The sequence below is a fragment of the Bactrocera latifrons genome, unplaced genomic scaffold, assembly GCF_001853355.1.
Source record: "Bactrocera latifrons isolate USDA-ARS-PBARC rearing strain unplaced genomic scaffold, ASM185335v1 scaffold_11, whole genome shotgun sequence".
Lineage (NCBI taxonomy): Eukaryota > Metazoa > Arthropoda > Insecta > Diptera > Tephritidae > Bactrocera > Bactrocera latifrons.
Window position 1 is genome coordinate 1494197 of NW_017534519.1, and position 11525 is coordinate 1505721.

The window sequence follows — 11525 nt, forward strand, 5'->3', positions numbered from 1 at the left end:
ATGGCAAGTATAATTGATTTCATGAGATCTTACTAAACTCATGTGGCCCGGCCATATGACGTTGGCAATTCAGCCATGTCTGTCTGTTTGCTTAACTCTTTTTCTTGATAAAATATAAAAAAAAATAAAAATTTACATATAAAGGTCAATTTCTATCTAATATGCTGATCATATGCATAAACTCAACAGACTTAGTTATATCCAATGATATTTTGACATTCGAAATTGGTAGCCGATTCTTCGACGTGACTTTGAAGTGTAAAAATTAATTATATAWATGTATATACATACACACACTTAATTTGATTCGTTTGGAGTAGCTACCAACAGTATCTATGTATATATTGCCTTGGAGATCATAAGTCAATCGAATTGTGTTAACAAGTGTGTGCAAAAATTCGAGTGTTCAAAGCATTGTTCACAAAGTTGTTTATTGGTCTGTCCAGTAATGTCAATACTACAAACATATATACATATACATACATATACATATATTTATCTATATTCAGTTGTAAGCCCGGAATAGAATAAGAAACAAAGTGCGCAAAAGAGTACTCATCTCTTTAGGTGTAGAGGTATGTATATGTTATATATCGATCGATATACTATATAGMGACTTGACCGCATACTCTCGTATAAATTGTCACTTATGATTGTGTTTGATAAAAATAAATAACAAAATATTTACATATGCTAAAGGCGTAGCCAATATGACTTGATACGCACAACACACTCCAAASACACACACACACGTCTGCATATATTAAATATACATACATATATATGTATATAGTATGCTTGAGGGGCACATTGTCACAACATTCAATCATAGTATTATATGGGGGATATGGTGGTTCGAGACTGCCTAAGTAGAGCAGAATTTGAAAATTCAATTTTAGTATTGAATTATATTTATTTTATAATAGCAAACACAAGCGAATTTAGTTTTTCGTTTAAAAAAGTTATGATTTATTTATTTATAATATTTTTTACTCAAATACTGTTTTAAAAGCACAAGAACTCACAAATTCCTGTCTCTTATACACATCTAGATGTGTATAAGAGACAGAGCAAACACAAGCGAATTTAGTTTTTCGTTTAAAAAAGTTATGATTTATTTATTTATAATATTTTTTACTCAAATACTGTTTTAAAAGCACAAGAACTCACAAATTCATTTAGTACTCAATCAATAAACTGTTCGATTCGCCACTCTCTACGCTTTAACGAAGCGAAGAATGTGTATAAACAGCAAGCAACTTCACTTCTATTAGGTACCAGGTCACAAARGCAACGAKGRCAATGAAATAGTGGACGAGAATGGTGTAGGGCTAATACTCAAAAACGTCTATACGACGATCTGGACAGAAGCATGGTAAAGAACATCAAAACTAAAATCAGTCAGTAGGAATATGATCGGAAAACTAACTAGTCACTGTCTGGTGGCTGTAAGCATCTGGGGTCCCCAATTTATGATACACTGGAAAARGTATCGATTGTGAGTCCACAGAGTCTGTTGAAATTCGCATGAAGCGCAGATATTCTAAAGTATGACTACTCCCCATGTACCTAGGAACTGAACTCTACCTAGTATCGCAAAGTATCAAAACAATTCTATGCGTAACTCATGGGACCACCAGACTAACCTAACCGAACCTATATAAACACTGGAAAAGAGCTCACAAGATTCTTTAAAGATGCCAGCAGTACAAAAATTGAGCTTCGACCGAAAGTTAAAAACTTATACGATGCACTCCTTGTTACATATACCGCCTCATACATGACTAAAACAAAGTCAGCAAAAGCATGAAYTCGAAATACTCACAATCCACCTAGCCCTCAAAGTGATATTACAGCACAAACGAATGAGCGAAAGTGAAATTGGACCATTAACCGAGGAATATACAAAAATACGTATGTACATACATATATACATATGTATATATTTGTCCACGCAATATAATGAATATATAGATGTTGTCATGAGAACAAATGTGCGTACAAATATTATAATATACACATATGGCTAAATGTGTCTCACACAATTAGAAAAACGAGACAGAACCGTTGAAAAATCACTTGAATATTGTTATTAAATTTACTCGTACGCCCCACGGAAGTGTGCGCATAGAAAGACTAGCCAATATCAAGGCAAACAAAACCAGAAAGTAACCAAAAAATACAATTGGGTTGAGCAATATTTTTTCGGGGGCGTTCATGTGTAGACGTAGCTAATAAATATGCCAGCGGCCAGCGGCCAGCGGCCACGGCTCCCAACCAAGCAAATTGTGTTAGAAGCAAATCGAATAGGCAACAACAAAGCCAATAGCCATCGAATTGCTCTTTCAGCAATCAAGAGTGAGCAATCGGTTGTTACCCAACGAGCAGCAACATTAACGCCACTGCTGTTACATATACCCTCCACACACACACATGCACACACATATTTACGAATCGAAAAGTCGCAGATGGCGCATGATATACAGTCCAGCCCTGTCCTCCCTTCGGTCTCTTCACAGAGACGTACACCAATCTTTTAAGTGTATCCAGCACTTGTGGTTTTTGTTGATTCGCCTCTTGCCACAATGGATTTGTAAACACAACGACGCCAGCTTCCACTCACCCAACGTGCCCAGCATGGTTGCCATAGGTCAGTGCTCAGAGCTCAGTGCGGGATAATGATGGATCTATTGGTCTGACTATAAATAACAACAACAAGAGCAAAGAAATATTGCATAAGCAAATTGACAGAGAGACAGACAGGCGGTTGGACGGACGGACGGATAGACAACTAGACAAGAAGAAAGTGTTTTCCACAATGAAAGTAAAAGCGGAAAGCAAGGCGAATTTAGGTGGGGGAGCACGTGACTTGGCGCACATTGCAAAAGGTCAAAGAGGAAAAAAGGTAAGCAGCAAAAGAAAAAGAAAAAAGGTCAACGTTACGAAAAAAGCCAATTAAAACGAGCGACGCAAGTGATCGGGATGACATGGGCGCACTTGTTGCACACTCTGAATAACGGGACACAATGCGAGTAACTAATCGTGATTATATGGACGACGATGTAAGCTAAAGACTTATAAAACTAATGTTATAAAAGGGGGCAAGTAAGTAGAAATAACGAAGACGTTCAATTAAATCGATAATCCAATCAGAGTGTTGGTGACGTTARGTGAATTTAACTCAGCTCCAATGGAACGCAGTGCAGTACACTAAATGACCAGTGAATWACTTTAGTTTAGAATGCGGTACAGTACAGTTATTACAGTACTTGTCAATAAAAATTCTTCATAATCTTAACCAAAGAGTACTTTACCCCCAATTTATTATAAGATGATTGTCAGCTTCTAGTTTAACTCTAGAATACTTTCACGGAGTCCCTAAGATTTTTAGGCAAGTACCGTCCGTGAAAAATCTCTCGAAAACTGGACACCCAGAACTCCTATGTACGGATCAAAAATACCGTCGCATACTGTCAATTCGCCTTGAGCCAGTCACAGATTTTCTGAGGCGAGTAATATCTGYTCCAGCCATTTCCTTGGTTCATCGAAAATGAAGACARYCGAGATTTTTCAAMCTTAGTCTGGCAAAAGCTGGGCAGTATTCAGGAAAATATCCAGATATACAGCTTCGACAAGTTGCATTATCAAAAAGCGTGTTTTGCAAGATCATAARACTTCCAGTTTCCACATTGACCAGGCAGCCAGACAAGTCTTATATGTAAATAATTTGATGCGACTGCTAATGAGGTCAGCCAGGGCTCTACGACATTCAGTTTATTGGTGATGCACACGTTCTCTGAGACCATTTATATATCTGATTTCTCGTAGTCTGATAGCAACCTTGGAGCAATGACTGTACTGACTGTCTCCAAGGGTTTTATGTGTACAATAGTAGTACCACTGCTAATAATAAGAGTCGGTCTTTCAACACTTTCTAGCTGTTTAGCGATTGATAATTTACCCAGCACCCTCTATCGAACGGTTAGACCATATCAAATTTAGGAACCTACGGACCTAAAGTCAAAGCACAACTTTGGTTTCCATGAAAGCTTTGTATCAAGAACGATACCCAAGTACTCACCTAAGAGCCTTAATATTGACATTTTTCTTATATTTAAAACGAAATATGGCAAGTGATTTAAAGAATTTTTAAAAGATTATTTTTTTGTCGAGTCTCTTTAAGTCTAGATAGGAGTGGTAACTCCACTTAAGTTGAATTTTTTCGATTTTATGTTCTTCTAAAAGTAATATCTTAGTTCAATACTGACTGTCCCATAACATATGAAATAGTTTAACATGAACTTGGATTCTCCCTTCGAACTCTGTCGCTGTCGTTGATCCGTACCACCAAATTACACATCATCACACAATTTTGATATTCWGCACCGAAAGTGAAAAAGCTTACATTTTTAGCAGAGCAACAAMAAGTGTATAGATATTTATTGTTTGTTGGTGCAATAAAATATACAAATAAAATAATATCATATACTCATAACTCATAAGTAACTACGTGCGATTGCTGACATTCATCGGAATAAGGCTTAATTTAGACACAAAATGGAAAACTACACACTTTTATGGCAACGAGATATGATAAATATCGCTTGTTTATTTTGTTTCAACCTGTAGGGCTTCGCTTAGCACCTCCACCCCTAAATGAAAGCCGAAAAAAACAGAATGAGAGTCTAATTTGAACATTATCACTTAGTTTRTGTACACAAAACAACGTTCAACACTCAAACTATGCGTAAGCAGAATTCCTGAAGYAAAACCAACAGCGAACCGACTCATTAAAGTAAATATTTTTTTCCAGATTAAAGTTTACCTCTGGAATTTCACTGATCCATGCACCCGCTTGCGAAGAAATATTGCACTTTCAAAAACAATTTTACAGTAAATTCGGATCAATCAATAACAAACGAGCCAAAGGCCACGTAACTTCAAAATTCCTTACCAAAAAGTTGGTGAGTCAACACAGCACTAAAACACAAAAATGCTTGCAAAGTACCAAATTATCAAAGCAAATATCCACAGACACCAGCCGAGCGGCGCGTGGAAGAGGCTACAAACGGGCGAAATGGCCAAYGACATCAACAAGTTGCCCTCGTCATCGGCCAACAAGAGCAGAAAGCAATGAAAGCAAAACAAAAACATTTCCCAATGGCACAGTGTGCGCACTCATTTACCTCCCTCCGGGCGTCATTGTCAACGGCATAACTTTTGCCTTGAACGCATTCTTTCTTCTTCCGACTCACTGCCTTCCGGGTATTTTGATTAAAGTTCAAATGCCAAACGTTTGGCACAAGTAATTAGCCTTGAAAGCTCACACTGGTTTAGAAGCCGTACAAGTGTGTGTGTGTGTGTGTGCATGAGTGGCATTTAAGGACGTCGAAAAGGGTGCGAATGAATTGAGAAAACGGGCAGAGCTTTAAAGGAAAACTTTCGATGGCTTGCTGGCAGTGTACATTGAAGCATGCTGAAAAGGATAAACTTTGGAAAGCTTTCAGAGACTTTGACAATACTCGGAACGCTGTTAGCAAAAATGCGTGAGAGTTAGAGAGTTCAAATGAGAAAGAGAGAGAGAGAGAGAGTGCAGTTAAAAATAATTCTCRCACGCAATCCGTGGGACTGATTATTGCAATGTGAAAGCAAATTTTTCATAACTAGCCTTTAAAATGAGAAAAATGTCAGAGCTATTCTCAAGTTTCTGCTTTCGTTTCTGAATTTGCACTGCAAAGCTTGCCGGAATATCTCATGCTCTCAGTTAATTTACCTTCATCATATTGGTTCTCAGTTTTTTGGGCTCCATGTCACCAGACGCCTGCGCGGCAAACGTCAAATGTTCCCAAATGTAAACATTGGCAATTTGCTAAGACTGAAGAGAAGAGCGGCAATCAAATAGTTGTCCTGGATTTCAATGCATATGTTTGACAGTTATTGCAATAACAAAATAAACATAAATAAATATGTATGTATATTAATTTTGCCTATGGACCGAAACTGCTTCATCGATTGTTATCAAATTTGGACACTATTACTAAAACGAGGTATATTTAAAGTTGTACTTATTTATGGAATTTCAAACGGTTTACTGCATAAAAGATGTGTGTGGGGGTAATAGGGAAAGAATTACATTTTTGCGATCAGGCAATAAGTAACCTTAAGGTCTTTAATTTGAACATATTTCTCAATAGAATTGCCAAAATCAAAGAAAATGTTAAAACATCTCACCGGAATATGTTCGWGTAGTCTTTRTCTTAAATATATTTATATTCCAATTTGAGTATAAATAGTTTTGTTCTAAAAATTAATATTGGAGTATTGTTGTCACCAACAAAGGCGTCAAAAACATATGCTAAAAATTTAAAATGTTTGTAAAGATTGTTTTGSCTCTTGTATYTTCGGCTCATTCCTTAATTTTTTAWTTTTTACTTATATTTATATTTTTGAAAATAATCAGTAAGAAATTATCGCTTTCGCACCTAAAATTTTTAAWTGAGATATCTATGGCAAATCTTAGTGGATCCTTCATATCCGCATTTTCTCTTTCGCTACGAAGGGCATTATTTTATATTTTTCAGCGAATCTACTTCTGCAAAGCTACATTTTTATTCTGTATTCTTCTACATATATACACATTTTAATTAGACAAATATTATACCAAGAGCAAGACTATCTTGTCGCCAGACAACACCCACTTAACGGCATTCATTACAAATACAATCATGTTCTTAGTTGGCCGCCGAGTGGAAATATTTCACGGATGAGCACACCCCATTATAGCCGCAACAACAACTCTTTAATACATATTCAATAACTAACATTATCATTATATAAATTTCACACACGCACACACTTACATCTATTTATTTAGTAACACGCCCACATTCACCAGCCACCCAGGCACTTAAGCCACGCACTTAACCGACTTACACAGCTTAGAAGTTGAGTGGGGCAACAACGTCAATAGGACAGACTAAGTTGCCTTACAGCACACGTGCTACATACGTATATAAATATATGCACATATGGTTGCACCAAAAKTAAACATTAGTAAGACACACACTTATTAATTTCCCCATTTCTTCGCAGCTTTCCKTGCTTCTTTCCACTCTTTGTCATCTTAAGTGAATTAAAGGAAAATTGTGACGCGAATGAAAAGGAAGGAAAGGAATGAAACAGCCCGAAGTCTCACGACAAATATACCTAGGACTTTGAATAGACGTAACGAAGCAAATAGTTGTGTTCCCTTTTCCCTTAAAATCATGGGCAGCAAGCGCGCTCTCATGCATATATATATATATGAGGGTATAATTTGGCCAACTTTTATAACGGAATTGAGCAAAAGGAAATACCTAACATTAAAAATAACAGACAAAGCTATTTTCTACAAAAGTTCAAACGACCTAGTAATAAATAAAAGAGATGCCATACCAAAAATCGAGAACAGATACGCAGAAGTAACTGTTGATTGTAATCGAAGAAACATTACAATTAAAAGTCAGTATCAACATTAGGCACGAGGCTACCAACACATCACACAATCGTAAACGAAATCTTCGCTTTTCTTCTTTTTTGGACTGTCGAACAGTCGATCAAACGATAAAGACTATAAACGAAAACTGTAGCGGAAGGTAAATACTTTTTTTGGTTTGTAACTAACGAGCCGACACGCTCATTAAAGGCCGGTTCGCGTGTCACGGAAGGAGGGCAGAAGAAAGGAAATAGCCGCTTAGCTGCCATGGCGAATAATAGTTGCAGCAACAATGGAAATTGGAGCCACAATACCTATGATACCTACAGACGTATGGATGGAGTTATTAGGAGTTGACACGGTTGAAAAGAAACGAAGTAAACTTATCAAATTGCAAATGATGGAGGGCGCGGCTTTACGGGTTTGATACTTTCCTGCTTTAGTTGCCGAATGACACGCTTTGCGCCAAGCGAGTCGTGACGAGAAATAAATCAAATTGATATATATGTATTTATATGTATAAATAAGTACTTTTAAATGAGCTGAAATGCTTTCCAGTATACAAAAAGGAAGAATCAAGCGACTTCTAATAGACAAGAGCATAAAACTCAGAAAATGCTGCACGAAATACACACCGTCACATCATTGCACCTACTTACATATGCGCAACACATACGTGTGCGTATTCATGCATCCGTGTGGCAATCTGTCGCACATATGCTTACGTCGTTTTGTCCGTCCGCTGTGAGGACAATGGCACACATTTACGTAGCGGTATTTCCCAGGTCTGCCATGAACAAAAGTCATGCGGCACAATGGCTCGAAACTGTTGAAGTGTTGGGAACCGCATGAGGTGCTCAGACATCACAGACGGCGATAAAACAGAGGAGCAGTGACGCCATTGACTCCGAAGCAGTGTCGTTACACACTTATATTCTACTTATAATTACAATGTGTTGAGTAAGCAAATGTAATTAAGCTATTTACGGCAAAGAGAACTGTAAATCACTACATCAGTATAAATGAGTGTCGATATGTATATTAGGAGCCTCCATTTGGAGAACATAATACCCATATTGAGTATTTTATTATTCATTGCTTTGATTATAATTGTTTATTATATATCAATTTTAAACGGATTAGTTAAATCTTAGATTATAATATGTGTCAATATACTATACAAATCAACAAGTTAAGTGAAGGACAGTGAAGAATGTTCCATGAAGAAAATAATAACAGAAAGGAAATCCGTTTATTAACAATACACTATTTCGAAAATTGATATTTTTCGTATGGCAAACGAAAATGCGGTATTTTTAGGTTGCACGCGTTCTACAAACCACGATTGAAAATCATAGGATGTCAATTCTTTTGTACTATAATCACTCATTGAAGAGTATTTTATACGTACAGACATGTGCTATGTGTGTATGATATGTAGTAGTGGATTTGTATCTTATACTATATATTGAAGACACCGACAAGGACAGAGTCAAAGTGTACAGAAAATAATTAAGTTCTTTGGGTAATAAGTGGTTTATAGTGCATGGGATACAAGTTAACTGTAAAGCCTTTAAGCTTGTGGTTGAGCAAATAGGTATTTATTTACATTGGCAGGGAAGAAAATCCCTGAAGAGCTGTTATACAATATTAAGGACAAGAAATCGTTAACTTAATCGAAGCTATAATACCTTTTGCAGGTGCATTTTTCATAGTACAAAAGGGTATAAAAATATATCCTGCAGCAGCACAAGGATCCATTCTAGRCCCAGACTGGTGGAACATTAGCTAAGCCGCTATGCAAAAACTCGAAATGTCAAATGAATCGTTTGTAACTTAGCTACACGCACAACATTGCAGCACGAGCCACTCAAGAAGCGCGAAGAAAGCTTACCTGTAACCAGATCAGGATACAAACGCAAGCATGGCTCGACTCACACAACCTCCAGCTTGCTACGGAAAAAACAGAGCTGYTGCTGCTAACAAATTAGCACATACTCCTGGAAATAAGTATGCAAACGACTACGGATAGCCTTAGGACACAAAATGTAGTAAACTACGTAGGCTAAAGACTGAACCACAGACTAACCATGTGGGTACAAATCCAGCACGCCGCAGGAAAGGCAACAAAAATCACTTTCCAGCTTAAGAGACTAATGGCCAACACAGCATGCCCCAGCCAAGAAATCACCTAATGTCGATGCAATCAGCATCATATTTTACGGAGCTAATATCTGGGGAGATATACTTAAAAAGGCGTAAACGATTGGCCAAAGTGCACCGCACCGAGGTCTTCCGAGTTCCATCACTCTACCAAACAGTGTCAGGCGACGCAATTTCAGTTATAAGTTKTACTGCTCCAATTGACCTCCTAGCATACGAAAGGAAAAGCTATAGGAGCTAAAGAAAACACCCGAAAATAACAAGAGCACAATAGAACAATAGAACAAATAAAGAAAGATACAATAACAATAACAACATGGAAACGAATATGGAGGAATGAGAGTCACGGYTGATGGACGGCTAGACTAATAAAAGGCCTTAACTTATGGACAAGCCGTCAATTTGAAAATGTCGACTTTTAACATACCTCGGATTCCTCAAAAAGTACCTCCACAGAATCGGAAAAGTCGAAGAACCAACATGACAGAARACGACGTTGAGCAAACATTCCTCGAATGTGCTCGAGAACGCCTCGCCGCCTGGTGTGTTTAACAAATGGGGACAACTGGGGGATAAACCATAAATTCACACGGATGGGTGGAAGAYGTAAAAAAATACGAGTGGTCTCACGTAATTCGCTCGATTAGTAACAAACCTAACCTACATCTGATATTCTATCAAAGCCGTACTGTAGTCTTAAGTATTATATAAAYTCTATCAAGCTCTCCTAGAACCACCAATTCCGGAACTTATCTTAAGCAAAGACTTCTTCACATCAACGAACCTCTAAAATATTCCTAACTGATTAGCGTACTTTAAGTATTTTCATTGAATTGTTTACATTTTTTATTGCTTCTAAATTCGTTATTTACACAATTGTTATTTACATAAAATATGCAAAATTCTGGGAAAACTCACCTTCAGTTGTGTATTTTCGGTTGTATTCCAGCGCTAACAGCTCTCACAGCARATTCCACTGAACTTCTGGTTGCAACTAATTTAATTACCACTTGCTGAATAATTGCAATTTCCACAGATTTGCTTTTCTGTTTGTAACACACAACGACACTTCAACTTTTGCGAAACACTGATAATGCCGAGTTCAACCAATACATACAGACAAGTACTCTGCGCTTTTTGTTATTACTATTACTTGTTATTGCTTATTATTATTCTCAATTTTCGCGCAATCAATTCGTACATTTCAGGGGCACTCGCACACTTTATAGCCGCTGATGCTAATTTAATTGCGGCTGCTGTATGTGAATTAAAATAACAAATAGCGCTGCCGTATCAAGTACTCACACGCGCTTAACTGCACTGTCCGTGTGTGTGAGGGTGTGCGTGCGACGGTGTTTACATAYACACTCCTTATCGCTAAAAATATTACACTTGTTAATTCCTAGCATTTATGTATTCTTCTCATTGCGAATTTTTTCTTTATTTTTGTTGCACGTTAAAAAATGCTCAAGTAAATATTTACGCTATACATAAATCACAAGACAATCGCTTGTAGTCGAAAAGAGGAGTGGCGTGAAACTAGGCGCATAACTGCACAAAAACATTTGCGCATTTATTCGATTCTCGTAAGATGAACGAGCACAACTTATTGTATCCGAAACGGTGCTTCTTCTCGTCTTCTGTTATCATCTTTTTTGACGACCCGAGTGCAATGATAAATTTACGCATTCGCTTTTCTTTACCCAAACTATGAACTCGCCTAAAAGCCATTGACATTCCAGCTAAAAGCCGAATAATCGCCGAAATATGTGATGCCGTAAGATCTCGTTTAGAGAAACAAAACATAGGCGAACGAAGTCATCTAACAATGAATTTGTTAATGGATTTATGGCTAATAACAAAGCGATCATAGTAAAAGGAACGAAAA

General features: G+C 37.3%; 1 protein-coding gene across 3 annotated transcripts in view; it reads right to left on the reverse strand.

Moving 5' to 3' along the window:
* Positions 1-10783, reverse strand: part of LOC108972910 — a 136521-nt gene extending 125738 nt beyond the window's left edge. For all 3 annotated transcript variants that reach the window (XM_018939806.1, XM_018939822.1, XM_018939814.1), the window contains exon 1: positions 10556-10783. The gene's annotated coding sequence lies outside the window, so the exon portion shown is untranslated. The remainder of the gene's footprint in view (positions 1-10555) is intronic.
* Positions 10784-11525: the final 742 nt, after the last annotated feature.